Source organism: Vicugna pacos, chromosome 32, assembly GCF_048564905.1.
Source record: "Vicugna pacos chromosome 32, VicPac4, whole genome shotgun sequence".
Classification (NCBI taxonomy): Eukaryota; Metazoa; Chordata; class Mammalia; order Artiodactyla; family Camelidae; genus Vicugna; species Vicugna pacos.
Window position 1 is genome coordinate 21,273,894 of NC_133018.1, and position 23,116 is coordinate 21,297,009.

Consider the following 23,116-nt stretch of genomic DNA (forward strand, 5'->3'; position numbering starts at 1 on the left):
AGAGTGGGGCTTTACGAAGCTGCCCCAAGTGGCTGGTGGCAGGTGGCTGGTGGCCCTGACAGGTACCATTCAGAGCCAGCAGGAAGGCTGAGAAGAGGACAGTAGCTTGGAGTTGGCAGGTGGGCGACACTGAGCGTCTAGGGCTTTGTTGCTGGGAGTTGCGCAGTGACTGCGCCTTACCGGCTCCTGAGAGACTTTGCCCAAGCTCTGTCTGGCTTGATCTGGAACGTTCTGTGGGGGGCGTGTCCTGCATTCCTGGCTGTGCAGTCTCACCTTTCCCTGGCCTGGCGAGTCCCCGACTCTCTGCTCTGAGCCTGAAGTGTTTGTGTATTACATTATATAATAAACAGCTCCAAACAAACACACAGCAACCTGGTCCTTTGAGAGGGTTCTTTTCCCTTTTTCTGAAATGAAGATGGAATAAATCTCCCCAAAGCAGAGGCAAAATGCAGTTTCTTTTCCACAAGGCACTCTTGTGTGGGCTCTCTTGTATTAATTTACATCATCCTCACAATCTTACCTGCTAATACCATCACCCCCCTTTTTAGGGGGTTAAACTGAGGCTCAGAGAGGGCAGGTAAGTTGCCCTGGGCCACGTGACCCTGAAGTGGTGCAGCTGGGATTCGAACCCGGGAGGCTAGCTCCGGTGTCGGTGCCCTCAACCACCGTGTTGGGGACTGTTCTGTTCCACAGTGAAACTCAGACAGATGGTGACGATAGCTGATGCTTGTCACACGTCTGCCAGGTGCTGGCCTGTGTTCCAGGTACCGTACACGGTTTCACACGTTCGTTCCTCGGAGCAGCCCTGTGAAGGAGGTCTCTTCATCACCTACATTCTGCAGCCAGAGGATCCAAGGCACAGAGAGATCAGCGGTGTTGATCAAGGTCACACAGCTGAAATGCCAGCTGTGGATCCGAACCCAAGAGGCTCCCAGGTGCAGGGGTACAGTCATGAGGGACACTGCCTCTGGACAGGTGAAACCAGGATTTCTAAAGCCACAGCGGCCTCGGCCATGTCGCCTTGGGAGTATCCTCCAGGCTCTGGGGGAGTGTATCCCCTTAGTCATACTGGTGGCATGTCTCGACACTCTTTGATCCCCCAGCTATAGTCCATCCTGCTTCACGTTCCCCTTAATTCAAATCTATACTCTATTAGCAAGCAGCCTCATGTGTTTTTCTAGCTGGTGATTGTCTCTTCATTAGAATCCACAAAATCGGTATGTTTTCAAATCCAAACCTGAAATGAAATGAAAGCCGTATGGGAATCTTGGCTGTAATTCATTCAAGTAGTTCATCACGCATCAGAATCACCCAGCTGCCGAAGCTTCTGGATAGCAGGCAATCCTAGAGTTTCGGTTTCAACTTTCTATTCTTATTCTTATTGATTTATGAAACCTTCCTGTCTGGAGAATTATGAAATATTCCAGGCATACAAGAGATATAGAGAATATTTTAATGAACATTGAGCACCCAACCAAAGAAATAAAACATGACAGTTACAATTGATGCTTCTCTGTGCTCCTCCCAGGCCTCATTTCCTTCTCTCTTTCCCCAGAGGAATTCATTGCCTGAATTTGGTGTGTTTTCTTAAGTTTGCTATTCTTCTAGGTAATCCTGACAACATAAAGCATGGTGCATGGTTCTAAACCATATCAATTGCGTCTTACCACACACATCCTCCTGCAACGTGTTTCTCTTGCTGTGTTTGTGGGGGTCGTCCATGCTGATACACATTGCTGTGGTTCTTTTTCAGTGCTGTATAGTATTCCATTGCATGGCTCTGTCGCAGTATATTTATCTGTTCTCCTGTTGATGGGCATTTAGGTTGCTTGCTGTTTCCCACTGCGATAAACAGTGTTGTGGTAAGTGTTCTTGTCCATCTCCCTGTGTACAAGCTCAAGAATTTCTCTGAAGAATGTATGTAAGCTTGGAATTGCCAGGTTTTAGGGCATGTGTGGAGGACAAAATTGTAGACAGCCTCCAACATTCCCCACCCCCTGATGTGGGTGCCTTGTATGATTCCTGGGACGGTGAGTATGAGGGAATAGCACCCCTGAGATTGGGGCACATTTTACAGCACACATGTCTTTAAGAAAGTGAGGTTATCCAGATGGGCATAAGCTAATCAACGGACCCTTTAAATCAAGGTCTGTGAGTCAGAGACCAAGACGCTGCAGAGGTTTGAGGTTTTAGGGGGATTGTCCATGGGGAAGCGTCTTCATTGCTGGCTTTGAGGATGGAGGGGGCTGGCGGTAAGGACTGCAGCTGGCCTCTAGAAGGGAGAGCAGCCCCTCCCTAGGGAAACTCAGTCCTACAGCCGCAAGGAACTGGACTCTGCCAACAGCCCGAGTGAGCCTGGGGAAGACCCTGGGCTCCGGATAAGGACACAGGCAGGTGACACCTTGACTCCATCCCTGTGAGAGTCTGAGCAGAGAACTCAGACACTCTATGCCCACACTGCTGACCTGCAGAAACTGTGGAATAAATTTGCATTTTTTTTATCATGGTAAAATGGACCACTTTTTAGGTGTATAGTTCAGTGGCATTGAGTACATCCACATGGCTGTACAACCATCACCACATCCATCTCCAGAACCTTTTCATCTTCCCAAGTGAAATTCTGTCCCCATTAAAATTGGCGTTGTTTTGAGTTGCTACCTTTGTGGCAATTTGTAAATGGCAATAGAAAGCTAATAGCGTATCCAAAGCCATAATGTTTTTCACAGACATCATTTTATCAGGGTGGTGGCACTCATTTGCTTATGCTGAGCATCACTGTTCAAGTCTTTGCAGGGTGCATTTATTACCAGTGCATCTGGGAAGAATTAAAATAGCTCAACTTTTGTTTCATTCTCCCGTGGAGGTTTCACGCAGGTAGCAACTTAAGAAAGAAATGGAAATCGTTTCTAATGAGATTAAACCTCCTAATTCTCCTCCCCCTCCCCCATTACGTATATAATTTGTTGCTTAGAAACACTTTCACTCTCCATTTTAGTTTTTAAATTGCTGTGGCAGAATGCATGGGAGGGAGATGTTAGGTGTTAGCTTGAAAAATTTTATGAACTGGAACAAATGTGAAATGTTTCCATTTCTCTTGTTTTGGAACTGGTGGCTTGTGGCCAGGAAAGATTTGATGATGATGATGATGATGATTTTGGACTGCACTGGTTGATGTTGGGTGGAAGAGCAAGGTCAAGGAAATGATGATGAAACACTTGGTACAGTAGCTAGGAATCTCATTTGCAAGTGACAGAAACTCAACTCAAAACTGGCTTAAGGAGAGAAGATTGGCTCACAAAAGAACACTTGCTGGGAGGAACAGCTTCAGGCATGGCTGTATCCAGGGGCTTATGTGCGGTCATCAGGACTTGGTCCCACTCCCTCCCTTGGCTATTGGCCTCTTTCTCAGGCTTCCCCTCCAAGGAGTAGCCGGGGCCAATCCAGGTTCATATCATCCTTATAGCTGGTGATGGAAAAGAGCTTCTCCTTCTTGGTGGTTTTAGTAGAAGTGATGAGATTGACTCTCACTGGATTTTTTCAGCCTCTGAACTCATTACTATGGCCAGAAGTTTGAGCAGTGCTACTTGGCCAGGTCTGGGTCACGTGCCCAAGCAAACCAAAGGGAAACTGAGATGTTGTGGGTGACCATACAGGAAACAGTTGCTGGGTGTGCAAGGACAATGGATATTTCATTCGGCCAGGAGCTTTTAAGCCAGGGCTGTGAGTCTGATTGCTTTGAGAGCTGAGGAGCTCTGTGCTGTGGCCTCCGGCTGGAGCCCTGGTGGGGCCACCCTTCTTAGGAACACACTTCACTCTGAGAGAAGGTCATGATGGCGGGAAGCTCAGTACAATCTCTCCCTCACGCCTGACGAAATCTGCCAGATTCTCTGTCCACCTGTGATGGCTTGTTAGAGATAAGATGATGCGTTTCCCTTGCGTGACTTTGAGCCAATTCATAGCAAAAGGTATTGCAGCAGTTTTATTCTATTTAAAATGTTTCATTTTTTTTTAGTGGAGGTACTGGGGATTGAACCTAGGACCTCGTGCACGCTAAGCACGCACTCTATCACGAGCTGTACCCGCTCCCCAATATTGCAGCAATGTTAAAAACTGGCCACAAATATTTCACTTTCCTCCTGAGGAGAGGTGTGGGGGTTGTGTCCCCTCCCCCTGGATCTGGCTGACCTGTGACTGCTCTGACTCTCACATCCTGCTGGAAGTGATGCTCTGTGACTTCTGAGTCTGTGTCTTTAAAGGCCATGCAGCTTGGTTCTCCCGAAACCTTCCCTTTTGAGATACTTTTGTCTCAGAGTCCAGTCGCCATGCTGTGAGGCAGCCCAAGCCACATGGAGAGGCCACGGATAGGCACTGTGGTTGGCAGCGGAGTCCAGTCTTCCAGGCCTCCAGGCCCAGGCACTTAGATGAAAGGGCCTGTGGATGAATCAAGTCCAAGGCTTAGAGTCAGCCCAGCCATTCGAGTCTCCCCCGCTGAGTGAGACTGCCATCTCTGTGAAGCTGACAGCCCACCTCCTCTGTGCCTGGTCTGAATTCCTGACCCACAAAACCTGTGAGCTGTAATCAAATGGTGTTGGTCTGCGCAGCTAAAGGTGGGGTGGTTTCTTATGCAGCCAACAATGGAACAGGCATGCTCGCACTGCTGGCATAACTGTTGGACAAAGCCAGACAGAATTGGCAGAGTAATACCCATATATTAAATATTGTTTGACCCGCTAATTCTACTACTGGAAATCTATCAAAAGGAAATAATCTCAAATGTGAAAAATGAATCAAACATTATGCACAGAAATACTCATTACAGTGCTATTTATAATAGTAAGAAATGTAAAACAGCTTGGTTTTCCAATGAAGGGGATATGATTTCTTGATGAAATAATTCGGCTGCCATTGAATGCTCGATGTGGGCCAGGCATTGTGCAAGGGCTGCCCATATATCATTTTTTAATCCTTCCAACAGCCTTCGGGGAAGGAATTACGAGCCCCGTCCTCCCACTCTACCGAACGTGGAAATTGAGGCTTAGAAAGCTTGTCATTTGCCCAAGGTTGTAAGTAGCCACCCTGCTGACCCCAAAGCCAGAGTGTTCAAAATATACGTGATGCTGATTTAAGGCAGGAGAGCGATTTTCTAAATCACTGGGGAGAGCCATTCACTGGCGTATTAGGTAGTCTTTATAAATGAGGTGTATAGGGAACTTTTAATAATAGGAGGAAGTGTTCATGCTAAGTGAAGTGGGAGGAGAAATGCGGAAGGAAGGCTGGGTATACAATAAGATATCAACTGATTAAAAAAAGGAGAAAAAAAAGCAACAAGTGTGGGACTGTGTACAAAAGAGCCATCCTAGCTTTTCTGCATTTTAACTCTTCTACCCTAAGCAAATGCTGCAAGAGACAAAAGCACAGAAAGGAAGTGATCAAAAGGAAAACAGTATTCAAACATAATTAAACAATGAAATGACAAAAGAGAGGTAAAGTTGCTTGTTAGTTAAAAAAAAAAAAGCCCGTTGCTATGACGGTTATCTTGCACCTCCATTCTGTGAGTCCCCTGGGGGAACTCTCTGAGGTGGAGGAGCACAGAGCTCTGGGCAGGGCTGCTTTGTCCAGCCAGCCTCCCAGGAAGGCAGGTCGGCTCGCATCTCCTGCAGCGACTTGGTGGAGGGGGGTAGGATCCAGCCCGTTCAGGCAGGAGATGAAAGGGAATATGGAAATGAAATGATGGAACAGAAGCATCATGGGCTGGAGGAGAGGATCTGGGAAGGTGTCAGTCACATGGGCTGGCTTGTCTCAGCCATGAGCCTTGTGTGTGTGTGTGTCTTTGTGTGTGTACAGATGTGCATGTGTGTGTGTTAGAAAGAGGCAGACAGACTTGGGTGTCTGGGGCAACCTGCTGTTCTGGGACCATGCCTCGCGTCTCCTTAGGTTTCTCCCTTGAATTAATTCCTAATAGAGTGTGCGCTAATGACCATGTGGCTCCCCGAGTGTGGGAGCAGGGCCCTCTCGTGCCTAAGGCTCAGATTTGACTGTGAGCCGTGACTTCACCATCAGTGGCTCCATCCCAGTGGTTTGGCCTTGGGCAAGATGGGAGAGAGTCTTAGTTTTGCCTTCTTTGAAATGGAAACAAGAATGGCACCTTATTCACAGAGTCATCTCCAGGAAGAAATAGAAACAGTGTATCACACAAGTGTGGGAGGCACTTAGCACCGTTACTGAAAGGTCGTTGTTGCAGATAGTAGCCTGAATCCATAGTAAAGGGTGTTAGTCACGGTTGGTGTTGGCTGCAGAGCCACCCAGAGCAGACCAGTCCCACAGAAATATGATGCGAACCTCATGTGTAATTAATGTTTTCCTGCCACATTTAAAAAGTAGAAAGAAACAGTGGGATTTCAATAATGTATATTGTGTAGCCCAATCTATCCAAAATGTAATTTTTCCAACATATAGTCAACATGAATGTATTATTAATAAGATATTTTGTATTCTTTTTTCATACTCAGCCTTTGAACTCTGGTGAGGATTTTCTATTTACAGCATCTCTGAATTTGGGTGCCCACTTTTCACCGGAAATGCTTGCTGTCTGTTTAGGCTGCATAAAATGTACAGGTGAAAAAGTAGACTCACACCCAAGTTGCTCTAGGCACTGAATCGAATGTCAGTTTGTAGATTTAAATTAATTAGAATGAAATAAAACGAAGCCTTCGGTCCCCAACTCTCAGAGGCCACATTCCAAGTTCCAGTAGCCACGCATGGCTAGCTGTGACTGTGCTGAACAAGTGTGGGGCTGGAGATCAGCCCTGTGGACTCCAAAGCCAGTCTCTCTGGGTTCCAGTCTTTGCCACTTTCCAGCTGTGTGACCTTGGGTGAGTTACTTAACCTCTCTGAACCCGTTTCCTATCCGTAATATGGGGGAAACAGCAGTCACATCTATTCCTAGGAGTGTGGGAATGAACACAGGTCCCAGGAGTGGTGCCGGGCACACTCAGTGTTGCCTGTCAGTTGCATAGCTCCTGCACTTTGCAAAATATGTGTTGAGCTGATTCTAGCTTTGACCTAGTTAAGTAGCCAAATAAGCCAGTGCTAACAGGCAATAGCCACATCCAGACGGCAGTGCAGCGTAGTGGCTAAGAGCGTGGCCCTAGACCTAGGCTCCCAGGGTTCAAGTCTCTGTTCTGCCGTGTAGTCTGTGTGTGATCCTGGGAGGGTCACCCCATTCGCCTTGATTTCCTTCATTTGTAAAACTGGGGCTTATTGGTTGTGTGAGATTTAAGTGAATAGACGTACCGAGTAGCTGTTGTATATTGTACCATTGCTTTACTATGTATATGATTTACTGAGGTACTATTATCCAAAGTCATCTTTCAGCCCATTAATGTTTACTGATTCAGAGGTAAACCCCTTTAGAACCATACAAATCTTAGGACCCTTTAGGACAGACATGGGTAGGAGTCTGCCAAATCCTGCCTGTGGATGTGTTTTGTTTGACTTGCTTTGTATTTGGCCCACGGAAAATTAAAAAAAAAGAAAAAAGGAAGTTAATTGCCAAACTTTAAAAATAGAGAGCATTCAAATAAAAATCCAGATTTCCAGCTTCTCTTGAAATATCACGAGATTGAACCACCCTGGACCAGTCCTGCTGTTCGGCAACGACGGGCTGAAGCTAAAAAGCTTTGTTGCTTTGAGATGGGGGTGAGTTCTGCAGTTAACCACAGTCTCCACCACTCCCTTTTGCCTCACCGCTGACTTGCTTCACTCATTTACCTCCACCCGTCTGGCCCTGGGTGGCACTTGTGTTGGGGGTCTTGGAGTCCTTGTTTGGATCTGAAGGTGGATACAGAAGCCAATGTAAACTCCAGTGTCAAGGTGCATCTGTGTTCACACCTGGCTTTTGCCAGAGTATGTTGGGGCCTTTGAGTTGACACCACGTGTCTGGGTCTGTGATGAAGCCGAAGGCTCGCTGGTGATGGAACAGACTTCCTGGCCCACAGTCCCTCCTAGACATTCTCATCTCACTTGGAGCCAGTTCTATCCTCCCAAACCCTGGAGTCATCCCTGACTCTCTTGATCTTTCATCCCACATCCTCTTGGCTGTACCTTCAAAATATGTCCAGAATCAGTTTATTCCTCCCACTCCGAGTCCTGACTGTCTCCTGTCTTTCTCCCTTCTCTCTTGCCTCTAGTCTATTCTCAATACAGTAACCAGAGGGATCCTTTTTTTTTTTAATTAACAGTTTTTTAAAGAGCAGTTTTAGTTTTACAGAAAAAATGAGCAGAAAGCACAAAGAGTTCTCGTAGCCTCCCCCGACCCTGGTCTCCCCTACTATTAACATCTTGCATTAGCGCGGAACAAGTGTTACAATTGATGAACCAGTGGTGACACGCTATTGCTCACCACAGTCCCCCGTTTACATCAGGGTTTGCGCTTTGTGTTGTGCATTCGGTGGGTTTTGACAAGTGCAGAATGTCACGTGTCCACACTAAGCATCACACGGAGCAGCGTCACTGCCCTGAAGAGCCCCTGTGCTCCGCCTCTTCACCCCTCCCGCTCCCTGAAACGCTGGCCGCCGCCGGCCTTCTTGCGGGCTCTGGAGTTCTGCGTTTCCCGGGGTGTCATTCGGTGTGCAGCCTTTTCAGACTGGCCTCTTGCACTTAGCGGTGTGCCTTTGAGTTTCCAGGACTCCTCCCTGTCTTTTCGTGACTTAACAGTTCGTTTTCATTGAGGAATAATTTCCCGCTGTGGGAATGTACCTGCTAGTCTGCCTGTTCGTCTGTGGAAGGACACCTTGGTTGCTTCCAAATGTTGGTCCTGTCTGCCGTGTTTGAGACTGCTTTCTGTTTGTTGCCCTGGTTCTTTGGTTTGGTCTTGCTCTTTTTCTGTTTCTCTGGGTTTCATTGAACATTTTACATAATTCCAGTTTTTCTCCTGTCTTAGTATATCAAATATTCTCTCTTTTTTTTTAAACTTTATTTACTGGTTGTCTTTGAGTTTGCAGTGTAATTTGTAACTACTCCAAGCCAGAGGGAGCCTTTTAAAACCTAGGTCAGATCATGTCCTTTCTCAGCGCAGAACCTGTCAGGACTGCATCTCGCTCGGATGAAAACTGGGTCCTTAGGTTGGCCTCCAAGGCCCAGCCTGGTCCGAACAGGGCCCTCTCTGAGCCTGTCATCTCCCCGCCCTCTTGCTCCGGCTGCACTGTCCTTGCCTCTCCAAACCCACAGGCACCTCCCACCTCCGAGCCTCTGCTCCGGCTGTTCCCTCCACCAGGAGCGCTCTTCCCAGGTACCTGTTTGGCCAGCTCCCTCTCCTCCTTCCCGCTTTGCTGAGACGCCGCCACCCAGCATGGTCATTGGTGACCTCTCTTCACTCTGTCCCACAGCTTGACCCCCTAGTCACAGCGATCTTTCTTGGACCTGCCCTGTTTCCCTACATCATTTACATGCTCTGTTTGTGGGGCTGGTTGTCTGTCTCCCCCAGTGGGAGCATCCACCCCGTGAGGCAGGGACCTCCCCGGCCCTGTTCTCTGCTGTGTCCTGCGTGCCTTGCGCATAGCCTGACCCATAGCACGGGCTCTCAACTGTTTGTCTGATGAATGGGGACACAGGTGAATACTGGCAGCAACGTGTCTTTACAGACAAATCCTCTAGCCCTGTGCCAAGAATCACAGGATCAGGATCAGGATCAGGCAGTTCAGGGGGCGTCAGAGCTCACCAGACTCTCTGCGCTGAGTCGGGGATCAGAGCAAGAGGAGCCGAGGAGAGCCGTTAAGCCGGCGGCCGGGGCCGGGTAATCTCCTAACCGCACACAGGAGGACCTGCAGATTTCCAGCTGCCAAGGGGGTGCTCTCTTGTCCCTAACTGGTCCGTACAAGCAGCCTGACTGTCACTGGGCTTGTCTGGGGGCGGGGAGCAGTGCGAGAAGTGGCCTTGCCTGCTCTCTGTACTCTCGGCCAACAGGAGGGGGTCGGAGAGAGGGTAACGGGGCTGGGAGTCGCAGTGCTGGAAACAGGTCAGAGCCCTCTGCGTCCGCTCCCTGGTCCCGTCTGGGTCAGCACTGAATTCTCCTCTTGCCTGGTGGAGCCAGCACGCTTACGCCACAGGGTGGACGGGAGGAGGTGGGACCTGCTGCCCCCTTGGAAGGGGGTTATCCCATGTCCTGAGGTAGGTGCACAAGTGGCATTGTCATCTCAGCCCTCCTGGTTGACGGGAGTCCCTCCTCTGAGTGCCTTCCTTGGCCGGCTGTCACCAGATGGCTCCTTCCTGGGGTCCTGTGCATGGAGAGCCCCGGGGTGGGGTGGCCGGGTTTCTGGCGTGGTGCTGCCCCAAGCCATCCGTCCTCCACATCCTAGGAAGCTGAGCAGGACCCTTGGCGCTGCGCATGCTGGCCTTTCATCCCATCAGCCTTTATTATTAAACGCCAGCATGTGTGAAGCACCAGGCCCTGGGCTGCCTGAGTTCGTAACCTGGAGCAGTTGTAGCTTCTCCCTCGCTTACCTGCCACCAGGTGAGTGGAATGAAGAATTGCGATGCTCAAGGGGGGTGTCCGCCATGTTCACCAGCCCAGCCCCAGCACTAGCCGTCCCCAGTGATGCTCAGATCCTGCAGGAACATGAGCCCCGGCAGGGGCAGGGCGCGGTCTCGCAGGGACGGGGGGATGCGGGAGGGGGTGAGAGGTCCGGGAGGGCTCCTGTGTTGGTTCCCGCCCCCCCACGCACCCAACAACGCTTCTCATTTGTTCTTCCATCTGCGTTATTGATGATCTCCCTCCCCCGACCCCGCCGCTGGACCATTCCCTACAGCGAACACGCTCCATCGTCAAGAAAGACCCTTGACAGCCCCGCCCTCCCCCAGCAGCTGCTTCCCTCACTTCTCTGCTCCGGTTTATGGGGAAGTGTAGCCTCTCCTCGTGGTCGTCATCTCTCTCGTCTCATTCTCTCTTGAACTCACTTCGGTCGCGCTTTGTGCCCCCATCACTCCATAGAACATCTCTTGTCAAGGTCACTCTCGGCCCCGCCTTGAACCTCGTGTTGTCGTCTCTGACGTTTGACGTGGTCACTAGCTCCCCTGCTCCTCAGTCACCTCCTTCCCCGGGCTCTGGACTCATCACTCTCCTGGCTTCTTCCCGCCTCCCTGGCAGCCCCTTCGCGGTCTCCTGGCAGGTCCCTGTTCATCCCTCCCAGCCCTGGGGTTTGGACCAGAACCTGGTCGTGGAGCCCTTCTCTGCAGACCCTCTCTCCCCAGACGGTCTCGTCCAGGCTCTGCTGGTGTGGCCTGTGTGTCTCCCAGGCCCCCGCTCTGCCCTGAGCTGTAGACCCAGGTGTCCAGCTGTGCGCCCGCAGCGCCTCTGCGATGTCCTCTAACCCCCGCAACCTGCTCTTCCTTTGATGGTTCCCATCTCATCGTCCTCTGTGACGATCACTCTGCCGGAACCTTCGCCTTGCTGGAGGCAGAACAGAAGCTTTGTCCTTTCAGGGTGCGGGACTCGTCGCTTTGTATTGGCGCCTCCAGGAGGGGTCAGACGCTCCTCTCCCCGGGGAGGAGGACCCCCCCAGCCCCTTGGGGCGTGTCGCTGTGCTTCCGAAGCCTCCTGAGTACCACCTGCCGACTTTGCAGCCCGTCCTCCACCTCCTCCAGGAGCTGCCCTCACGATGCTCAGACACGGGCGGGGTTTGGCTGGGGGCGCCCCCTTCAGCTCTCAGAGGCCCGTGGGAGCGAACATCGCTGATGTCTTTGAGCTGCCAGCCTCCACGTGCTGCCCTGAGGCTGGGATCTGTCTTAGTGCCAACGCGTCACTGGAGCCGGTACCCGAGGTTCTGACAGGGAGCCGGACGGAGCCCAGTTTTAATGGCTTATCAGCCCCGTGTGTGATGGCAGCCACATGTCCCCAAGCTGAGGGGGAGCCTGTCTGTTAAAAGTTAATGATCTGAGCAGTCCTGACATAAAGCAAAACCTTGAGTGAAATCCCACGGTGTTGCAGACAGTTAATTCTTTATTAGGTTTTCGTAAGACTGGGCTAAAAAGCATTTAATCTCTTTTAAGGTTTGCGTTAACACGTCATTGCCTTTCATAGGCGCGCAGATCTTCATTTGGCTCATCTCGGGGCAGGGGGTGGAAATCTCCGTGCTGGGGGGTGGCAGGCGACCTCCTCGCACGTGACCAACCTGTTACTTTTGTTTTGGTGGGGGGATCGCGAGTTTAGAAGAGGAGGCAAGTGAGAGCCAGATGGACGGCTTGTGTTCATTCGTGGCTGGCTGGTGCCGGGTCTCGGTCTTTCTCTGTTGCCGTATGTGTTTCACAGCATTGTACTCCACTGAAGTTAGAGATCGCGTTCATTTGTTTTGTCTGAGAGAGGCCCGTCCTGTGCTTTTTGGAGAGAGAATGAGAAGAAAGTCAAAAGTTCCAGGCTTCACTAGTTTTGTTGCTAAAGCAGTTGTCAAAGTGGAGATTCTTTTTTTTTTTTTTCCTTCAAGAGACTGGTGCTGGGAACAGAAACTCACGCCCCCCCCGGGGGGCAGGCAGGTGATGCGATGCGTGAGGTTGGCCAGCTGGGGGGCTGTCCTCACTGCCTGGTGCAACGAGGGCAGATGTTGCCTATCTCCACGCAGGAATCAGGGTCCAGAGTTGCCAGATCTTCCAATCTTTCGACGGAGGCTGGAAATCTGGACATTTATGAGAAATGTAGGAAATAAATCTAAATTAAAAATACTACGCAGGCCTAACAAAACACACCTGCAGTCCAGTTTAGCTCTTGGAACCTCGGGTTTTAGCAGATGGTACAAGAAGCTCATTTATCTTGTGTCCATCCAGCTTCTCCCCTGGGTTCTAGACTTCTCTACCCGACTGTCTGCGTGACTTCTCTCCCTGGATGTGTCATGAGCATCCCCTACTTCCCTGGTCTTTGCCCTGAACCCATCCCTTCCACAGCCTTCCCTATTTCCATCAGTGGAAAGAAACCCCATCCTTCCAGCTGCTCAGGCTGAAAATTCCTCTTCTTCCATCATGTCCAAGCCATCAGCAACTCTTGACTCTGTCTTCCAACTATATCCAGAATCTGATCCCTTCTCCCCACCTCTGCTGCCCGACCCTGCTCCCAGCTGTTGCAGTGGCCGCCTGCTTGGTCGCCCTGCTCCCTGGCCCCATTCGCCCCAGTCCTTTCTTCCCGCAGCAACCAGAGCAGCTCTGCTAAGTGTAAATTGGACAACATCCCTCCTGTGCTTAAAAGGTTTCCATGGCTCCCAGCTCATTCCAGAGTCCGCAAAACAGACCAGGATGTCGTGAGTGATCAGGCTGCCCCGTGATGTCTTTGACTCTCCTATCTGTTCACTTGCCTCACTCTGAACACCCCAGCTTCCTACTGTCCCTGGCATTTCCCAGGCATGATCCTACCTCAGGACATTTGCACCTGCTGTTCCCTCTTCTTGGAACCTCATCTTTTCTCTTGCCCTTACCTTCTCAGACCTTTATACCAGTGGCCTTGCTGAGAGAAGGTTCTCAGCCATCCTATCTGACGTGTGACCACCCCTCCCCGCTCCTGCCAACCTTCTTCCCCCCCTTCCTGTCTTTACTTCCTTCGTGGCCCGTGCTACTGTCTAACATGCTGTACATATTACTCATTTGTGTTGTGGATGGTCTTCCTTTTTCCTACTAACATGTCTGCTCCCCAAGGCCAGAGATTTCTGTCTGGCACGTGGAGGGGGCTCCTTGTGAAACAAGGGAACGAATGGTGTAGGTTCAGGAAGATTTTGTGCATTAGTGTTACGATCCTGCGGGTTTACATGTAGTCAGTGTGTTTCCGTCTGTTCCAGTTGTTGCTGCCTTTGATTTAGGTAAGCTGCTTAACCTCCCTGGGCCTTACGGTCCTCCCTGTAAAACAGGATTGGTGACAGCGCCTGAGCTCGCAGGGCTGGTGTTGGAGTAGATGGATTCATGTATGAAAAGCGCTCAGAGTCTGGCAGGTAGGAAGCCTCGGCTGAAGGGTTTTATCATTGTCATCACTGCTCTTATTATTTATCCGTGTGAAATTTAAGATGGTACAAATAGGGCTGACACCTCTTAGGACCAACATCCCAAAGCCCACTCCTCTACCCCACGTTCTGCTCAGAGGTAACCCCAGTTACTACAACTCTTCCTTTATCTCAGACCTGTTTTATGCTGTTTAATACAAATATACTGTACCTGTAGAAAAATACAGTACTTAAAATAAGAAATGCGCTACGTCACGTGATATTTTTTTCACAACCTGCTTTCTTGTTGTCTCTCGACCGTACATCACAGAGATGATTTCACACCAATTCACAGATGTTCGATGTCACTCTTCGCCGCTGCTGCGTCCTGGTCTAGAATATGGGGCTGCACAGAGTCAGTGGCTTGTCCCCACTGCTGGACATTTAAGTTGTTTCCCAGTTTCGGCTGCTACAAACAGCGTTCAGGTGGCATCCTGGCATCTGCCCCGTGAATGCTCAAGCCTTTACCCAGGGTTGAAACTGAGGCATAAGACTGCTGTGTCCAAAGTTGTTGCATTTGCCATTTTAATAACTTGTCCTGTAAAATGGTATTGCCACTCACAGTCCCACCAGCGGAGTGTGAAAAGCCTTTACTTTCTTTTTTTTTTAATGCATTTTTTTTAGGAGGGAGGTAATTAAATTTATCAATTTATTTCTTTTGGTGGAGGCACTGGGTATTGAACCCAGGACCTCGTGCATGCTAGGCATGCACTCTACCACTGAGCTAGACCCTCCCCCTTTTACTTTCTTCTTTTTAAATCGTAACTTTTGTTTTGAGGAATAAAATACTGTGGAAAGTACAAAGAGTAACGTAACCACCATCAGTGTACTTAGCACCTAGAAACGTCAGCTGTTCACATTTTGTCACATTTGCAGTAAGCCTCATTATTTTATTAAAAAAAAACATGCCAGAACATTCCAGAAGAAGTTGACGTTCTCTTTTGCACAATTGTGAATTTATCACGGACCCTTCAAACCATTTTTATATTTTACGTATTCGTAGGGCCATGAACAATATATTATTTCCACGCATTTAAAATGTCTAAGTGTCGTACTGGCCATCGTATTTGGCAACTTGTTATTCCTTTTAGCCAACAACGCATCTCGCAGAGCTGTCCATGTTAGCGCGTTTAGACCTGCCTCGCTCTTTTTACCTGCTGTATAATGTCCCATCGCACCGTGGTTTGTCTGCTCTTCCCCAAACGATGGGCATGTGGGCTGGCTCCAGGGAGCCTCTCTCACAAGCAGCCCTGAGATGGACATCCTTGTCAAGACACAGTCAGATTCTTCATTGTGTATTTTCATAATGCTTTGGTTTTGTATACCATACAAAATAGGACGCTCTTTATTTTTTCATAGACGTAGAAACAACTTGGAGAGGAAAAATGTCACCCTGTCTGCTTTCTTCTACCTGCCAGACGATGATTCTTTCCAGGATAGAAGGAAGACTGGATATTTATAACTTGCTTTCATTAATTTTATTATTTTATGATTGTTGTCACCAGTACCTCAAGATGGAAAATTCCTGCTCTCTAGGATCTTAATTATTGGAATCTTTCTGTGTCGGATGTTCCCATTCATTCAGGCAACTTTTGCTGAGCACCTACTATGTGCCAGGCTCTGTTCTAGGCAGAGAAAACTCAGATGTGGTCCTTGTCATCAAGGACGTCCATTCTTGGGGGAAATGGACGATTCGACAGGCGTAAATCTCCGCCACTCTTCCCCGTCTAGAGTTCATCACTGAAGAGCCAGTGGAAACGTGCTTCTTGGCACAGTCTGGCCCCTGGCCGAGTCCTCAAGGAGGTTTAAGGTGAGCAGTTTGAGTGGGGCTCAGAATTAAAAGGTTCCAAGAGTTGTGTTTGGATTATGCAGTGCTGCATAGCAAGCCATCCCAAACCACAGTGGCTTAAAGCAGCGATGGCATTTATTTTGCTTTTGAAGCTACAATTGAGGCAAGGCATGGCAGGGGCGCTCACCATCACCTGAGGCAGCTGGAAGGAATCATCTGAAGACTGGCTCGCTCATGGCGGTTGACGGTGGCTCTTGGCCGCACCTCCGCTGGGCTGAGGTTGGACCCCGCCCACGAGGGCTTCCTCACAACGTGGCGCCCGTGGCAAAGCTGAGCATCCTGAGAGGGCCAAGGCGGGAGCTCCATCACCTGTTATGACTTCATCCCAGAAGTCCCACCGAGTCACTTCTGCTGAAGTCAGAGGCCAGCTCAGACTCAAGAGGAGGGGACGTTGACCCCTCTGTCCACGGAGGTGTGGCGATGTCCTTGTAAGAAGGGCATGTGGAGTGGATATACCGGGGCGACTATCTTTGGGAAACACCAGCCACCACAAGCCGTGCGAAGCCGTGCGAAGCCGTGCTTGGTCCTGCGCAGGCATTCAGCCGAGTTTCCCGGGGGGCAGTGGCAGGGTTTGCGGGAGACCTGGGCGGACACAGCCGTGTGGACTGTGGCTGGGACGGCAGCAGGATCACCGAAGGCTACTCAACACACTGAGTTCTCGATCTGTCTCCTTCACTCCCCATGACACCCATTGTCTCTCCCACTTTACAGATTGAGGAAACTGAGGTTCAGGACCCTTGAGGAAGCTCCAAGCCCACAGTCGGTAAGCAGAGAAGCTTGGGTCAGAACCGAGGCGTATCAGTCAGACTCCCTTCCTCATGTCAGCATAACCAGCCCCGTCCCCCAGGGAGGCAGGGCTTCTCCGTTGCTCTGAAAGCTCCCAGCCGCGGCGCTCCGTGGCTGCTTGTTCGCAAGGCCCCTGGTTACCACGGTGACAGCGGCCGGTCATGCAGAGGGACACTTGTGACCTTTCTCCATGCCCCCCACTCAGTGGTTCTAGTTCGTATTGAGCAGTGGGAGGCATCGGAAGGGCACCTCCTATCCGTCAGTAACGGGCTTGTGGATCTGAGAAATGGTCTTAGGGTGTCTCCTTGACTCCAGGCACGGGCCGAGCAGTTATACAAATGAAACACGATGTCGCCGAGTTCTGGTGTCCGGGACTGTCAGTCATACACACCTGTTTCCAGGGCTTCCAAACTCTTCAGTCAAAGATAACTTGGGGTGGCATTTTTCCTGCTCGTTCGCCTGGGCTATTTTGGGAAGATGTTCACATATTCTTAGACATAATTGAACATGACGAAAGGTGGGTGTGTGTCGGTGTTTGCTGAAGAATGCTGTAGCCTGTGGCCCTTTCAAAGGGAAATTCTCGCTGAAGGATGTTCCTGGTTCTTTAGCGCTCGCCCCGCGTGGCATCCCTGTTTATTAGTCATTGGGGATCCGGGCCACAGTTTTAAAAGTGAGACCATTTCCTTCCTGGGTTATGAGGGGAGGCAGCTGCTGCTTGGGAATGGTCGTTTAAAATCAAAATTAATTGGGGTTTAAATTAATTGAAATAGACGGGAAAATTTTACATTCACGAAACACACGTGGCAATTGATGGCAATTCGTGCTTCCGGTTTGCTCGGGTGCACGAGTCATGTCACCAGGGTCTGACCACGTCTTCCCCCTCCACCTGGATCCACGCCCCATCACGCCCTGCCTGGAATCCACTGTCACCCGGATCACTTCCTACTCTCATGCTGTCTCTTTACAGCCTGTTCTCCAGGAGCCAGAGTGAACCTTTAAAGATGTAAGTCATGTCATGCTGCCCCCTGCTCGAAACCCGAAACGAACAGGCAGAGAGTGGGCAGTTCAGAGGGCGGGCGGTGAGGTCAGGGAGACTGGATGAGAAATACAGTACATCTTTCTCCAGTAGCGTGGTGATTCCTTCCTGGCTTCGTTGGATGCAGCCTGGAGAAGCTGCAGTAGTAGCTCCTTGCTGGCCAGGCTAGATCTGACTTCCAAGGATTGCTGATGAGGGATATGCCCGGACTGAAGGGACATTTCAGACCAAAGTGACAGGCTCGTGGTGTCAAGGGATGAGGCAGGTGCTCACAGGGCAACAAGAGCTCTTGCAACGCTCTCTCTAGGTCGGGTAATAGGGAGTGGTGGGGACTGGGGCAAAGCGAAGCCCAGGTGCTCAGCCTGTAAGAGACTCCTCAGCCCTGGCCAGTGGCGGCCACTTGGGAATGTGGGTCTGATGCTGCCAGATCTTCCAGTTTTTCAAGAGAAGCCAGAAACCCAGCTTTGTGGACTTACCCTGTTTTTGGTTTTGACCATCACTGTGAACTCAGGGATTTTAACATCCTCGATGTGCTTCAGCCATTGAGTCGTTCCTTGCTTGGCTGCTCTAAATCATCCCAGCGTTGGCCAGCGAGCGCTCCTTGCAGGCTGGCGCGTGTGTCCTTCTGACACGTCCCTTTTGGCTTTGGAGCACTCCCGTATTTCCTGGCACAAGCGATTCAACGTTCATCTGGTACATTTCCTGCTCCTGAATCAACTGTTTCTCCAAGAAGCCTGGAGTTGAGCTCTGTTTTGGAAGGTTGGCAGTAAACCCATGTTCAGAACGAAAGCTCAGCTGTGGCCGGATCTGCTCCTGGGGTCGCCCCCTGAGGTCCCCGCATCGGTGTTTCCAAACCGTTTGGAGAGCCCCAGGCTGAGTGCCACCATCTCTGGGGAGATTGGCCTCTGCTCCCGGGGCCTGTGGGGCTGATGAACGACACAGCTAATGCATCAGGATGGTTGCCTTCCACTCAGGGCAGCCACCCAAGAACTGTCTGATATGCACTTTCTCTGAGCGTGGGTTTCTTCTCGCAGAAGTCTGTCAAGACTCAGGTGTGGATTCAGAGGCCACGAGGCAGGCTGTGTAGCACATCAGTTTCCCCGTTCCGTTGCCTTGTCCACCACTGTGGAGTTACCCGGGGACCGTGATGGGGGCGCTGTCCGGAATGGATCATCCCTAATGCACAGACCATAAGCCAGCTGAGAGGTCTCCCTTGAAACCTGCCTCTTCCACATGGGCTGCCGGGTGCTGCCCGTGTCACTCAGAAGCCTGTCCACGCCGAGGACACGGACCCCTATGATTTCTCTGTGACACCTCTAACGTGAGCCTGGGGTCAGATTGCCAGGGGTTGAATCCTGCCTTGGCTCCGGACTGGATTTGGAACCTCAGGCAACTACTTCATCGTCCTGTGCCTCGGTTTCCTTCTCTTCAAAGTGGAGACAGTAGAAATACCTATGTTAGAGGATTGTTATGGTCAGTAAATAAGTTAATACGTGTAAATCCCTTAGAGCAGTGGCTGAAACACTGCAGGGCGTGATAAACATTGACATTTATGATTTTGTGAATCTCTGGGCCCAGGCAGGTGTAAACAGTTTCTGGATTGTGAGTTGCACGGCCCAGTACATTTCTGCTTCTCTGTCCCTTTTTATTTTGCTTTCCTCTCTTTCTTGACTCCTCTTGCCTCTTTCCCTCCCTCCCTTCCTCCTTCCTTCCTTCCATCGGTTGGAACTATTTTTCGGCCACGTGCGTCCTCAGCTGGCTTCCTGGACGTGTGATCCGTGCAGTTACGTAGGGCGCCACCCTCAGGAGGGTCCTGTGCTTTCTTTCATGCTTTGTTGTCGCCGTCTTGAAATTCTTTTTTTTAAAAACCGAAGTATAGTCAGTTTACAATGTTGTGTCAGTTTCTGGTGTGCAGCATAATGCTTCAGCCATACATACACATAATGTATATTCTTTTTCATTACAGGTTACTACAAGATATTGAATATAGTCCCCTGTGCTGTACAGAAGAAACTTGTTTATCCATTTTATATGTAGTAGTTAGTATCTGCAAATCTCAAACTCCCAATTTATCCCTTCCCACCCCCTTTCCCCCTTTGGTAACTGTAAGTTTGTTTTCTTTGTCTGTGAATCTGTTTCTGTCTTGTAAATAAGTTCATTTGTGTCTTTTTTTAGATTCCACATAGAAGTGCTATCATATGGTATTCTTCTTTCTCTTTCTGGCTTACTTCATTTAGAATGACAATCTCCAGATCCATCCATGTTGCTGCAAATGGCATTCTTTCATTCTTTTTTATGGCCGAGTAATATTCCATTGTATAAACCTACCACAGCTTCTTTATCCAGTCATCTTTTGATGGACATTTAGGCTGTTTCCATGTCTTGGCTATTGTGAATAGTGCTGCTATGAACATTGGGGTGCAGGTGTCTTTTAGAATTAGAGTTCCCTCCAGATAAATGCCCAGGAGTGGGATTGCTGGGTCATATGGTAAGTCTATTTTTAGTTTTTTAAGGAACCTCCATACTGTTTTCCATAATGGCTGCACCTTGAAATTCTCAATAGTTTTTGAACAAGGGTCCCTGTGTCTTCACTTTGCATGAGGCCCTGTGAAGGCCAGAGTTGGTGCTATGTGTCACCAAGACAGTCCTGTCTGCTGGGGCGTCTCTGTTTCTCTTGTCTCCTGACTCACACTGATGGGCTTTCGGGAAATACGGACTGAATGGAATTCCTCTCCCCTGGGGCCAGGGCATCTTCTCCCGCCTCTGTTCTCTGCAGCCAGCGCCGGCCTGGGCGGTGCGGGAGCTGGTGTGTGGCTGTGTGCAGAACACTCTGGCGAGCATGCTCTGTTTCTCTGAAAGTCTCCATCCAATTCGCGGTCCCAGCTTCCATCCTTTGTGAACCAGCCTTGACTTGCCGTGTGGGTGTCTGAAAACACAAATGAGGTCTTGCTATCTGCAGCGATGGCCCCTCCGTAGTAGGTGGAGGTTTTGCTGAAATCTGGTATCGGCTTGACAGTGGGGCGGGCTGAGAGGGGGCAGGCCCTCCCCTCCTTCCGGCTCAGAGCAGATCCCTACGTAGAAACTGCCTTCTGCCCTGGGCGGCGGGGAGGACCAGGGGACAGGTGATACCGGCTCCTGTGGGCATCTTGCTCTGCATTGAGTAGGCGCCTCCACATACAGGCTCATGAGAGGCTCAGCCACTTCCAGCAAGAGAATAAACGAGCCTGAACCAGCAAATCCTCTAAGCTGGGAACAGCGCGAGGTCACGAACCCTTGCGAGGGAGGCACAAAGATCTTTTCTTCCGTCCCAAATTAGCGAAATTGCCAGGGGCTCTTGTCATTTTTCAGCTGAGTCGGAGGGGTTAGGAGTTGGGACGGACTTTCCTTTCTTTGGCGCTAATGAACAGGCCGCCTGGCTGCTCTTTCACAGATCAGGCTCCAGATGAACTGAGACACGTCTTCTTCTTTGTGCAGAGCGGCTCCCCTCGCAGCTGCCTGGGAGGTCCGGGAGGCCAGCTGGCGGGGCAGCCGCGGCCCTGGGCGTGGGTGGGCGCTGTGCTTGCGGGCAGGACGGGAGCCCGTTACCGGGTCAGGTTCTTTGGTGCCCTGGCCTGGCTTCTGCTGTTTCCTCGCCTAAGAGAGTGTCCTTCGGGGCTTGTCTATGTGACCAGTTCCAGAGACCAGGCCGGCAGGCACACAGAGGAGGCAGATTTGGGGCTGGAAAAGGCTTAGCTCCATCGCAAATCACAACCGACAGATAACTTGAGTGAGGGTGTGATGTTTCGTATAAAGGGTGTGCTGTGGCGTCTCTCCCAAGCCCCTCTTCACTCTGCACCCGCTGTCTGGCCCAGCTTGTGTTTGTGGTCCCTGCTTCCCAGTTATTTTTGGTGTTTTTTTCCCAGGGTGAGTCCCCTAGGTGGCTTTCAGACCACATCCTTAGAGGCCAGAGAGGGCTAGGAGTGGGCAGCCTGCAACTGCCTGCGTTCAAATTCTACCTCCACCCCTGCTGGCTGCGTGGCCGTGAGCAAGTGACTTAACCTCTCTGTGCCTCTGTTTCCTCATATGATGGAGCTAATGATGGTACCTCTATTTGCAGGGAAGGTGAAAATGGGTCAATACATACCTGAGGTGTGGCCCCTGGCACAGAGTGAGTGCCGAGTAAATATTAAATACTGTTATTTAAATTCACTGGGAGCCTTTCATGGCCTCACATGCATCCTCATAGAGGGAGGCTCCCTGCCTCCTCCTCCCATACGTAGTTGATGTGCGGCGGCACCACGCAACACCACGCATCCTGGGCTTGCCGGCGGGGCGGCGCCGAGAAGCGGGGACGTTCTCTCAGCTGCTGTTCTTGCCTTTTCGAGGGCTGGGAGCGCGACACTGGGATGTGGTCCTGGTCCTGCCGTTTCCGGGGTGGGGGGCCGTGAGCACCTCACCCTGCGCTTGCACCCCGAGCCTTCAGCTCCTGGGGCTGCCGAGAGGGGTGGGCGGGCCCCACTGCGAGGGGCGCCAGACCCACCTGTGCTGCACCCCGAAAGCTCTTAGTGCTCATCTTTATCGGCTTCTCGGTAAGAAAGTTGTTCTTTCCAGAAACAACTCAGAAACCCACTCCTGGTAAGTGGAAATGCAAATAAATGTAAACAAGGAGACATACAGGAGAATTGTTTCTTGAAACGCTGTATCTCATCACGGACACTTGGAACCACCTTCACTATCCAGCAGGGGAATAGATCCTTATGGCATTTCCATGCAATGGGATGGGATACAGCGGCGGGATGAGGGGGTGACAGCACCGTGCATCAGTGGATGTGAATTTCATTAATGCAACGTGGCGTGGGAAACAAAAACTGCAGTGAAATAGAATTTATATGGCGTTCGAGATTCCAGAAACGGTATCACATATCATAATCTAAGCAGACATTACTGTAATCAAAGTAAAAAAAAAGACACAACTTTGATGAACCCCAAGTTCAGGAAAAGGGCTCCTCTGGGGTCAGGAGGGGAAGGCGATGGGGGAGGGAGCACGGGGCCTTCAGCTGGTTCGTGGTGATTTATTTCTCCAGTGGAGTGGTGGTGCATGTGCTTTCACTGCTTCAAACGCTCTCCTGTAAATTTTAAATATCACGCAATACATTTAAAAAGATTTTGTCTGAACAAAAGTTTGGGGAGCTAAAAAATAAGTCTGAATGGTACTGGTCTGCATGTCTTTGAGTTCCTCCCCGGCACTGACCCTCTAGGATTCCCCGAGTGTCCCCAGATTCCATCAGTGGGACCTTGGATTCCCAGGCGGGGAGGGCGGTACAGGGCAAGAGAATCAGAGGGGGCTGGACTGTCCTGGTGACCTTGGGTAAGAGCTGGGTCTCTCGGAGGGTCAGTTTCCTCACTGTGGAATGGGGGGGGAATTCAGCCCCGATAACTAGACTCATGGGGTTAATG

At 50.5% G+C, this 23,116-nt stretch overlaps 1 protein-coding gene across 1 annotated transcript in view; it reads left to right on the plus strand.

Annotated features, from left to right (window-relative positions):
- TMEM132B (transmembrane protein 132B) overlaps window positions 1–23,116 on the plus strand; it is a 292,208-nt gene that overhangs the window by 75,891 nt on the left and 193,201 nt on the right. The gene's annotated exons all lie outside the window — the stretch shown is intronic.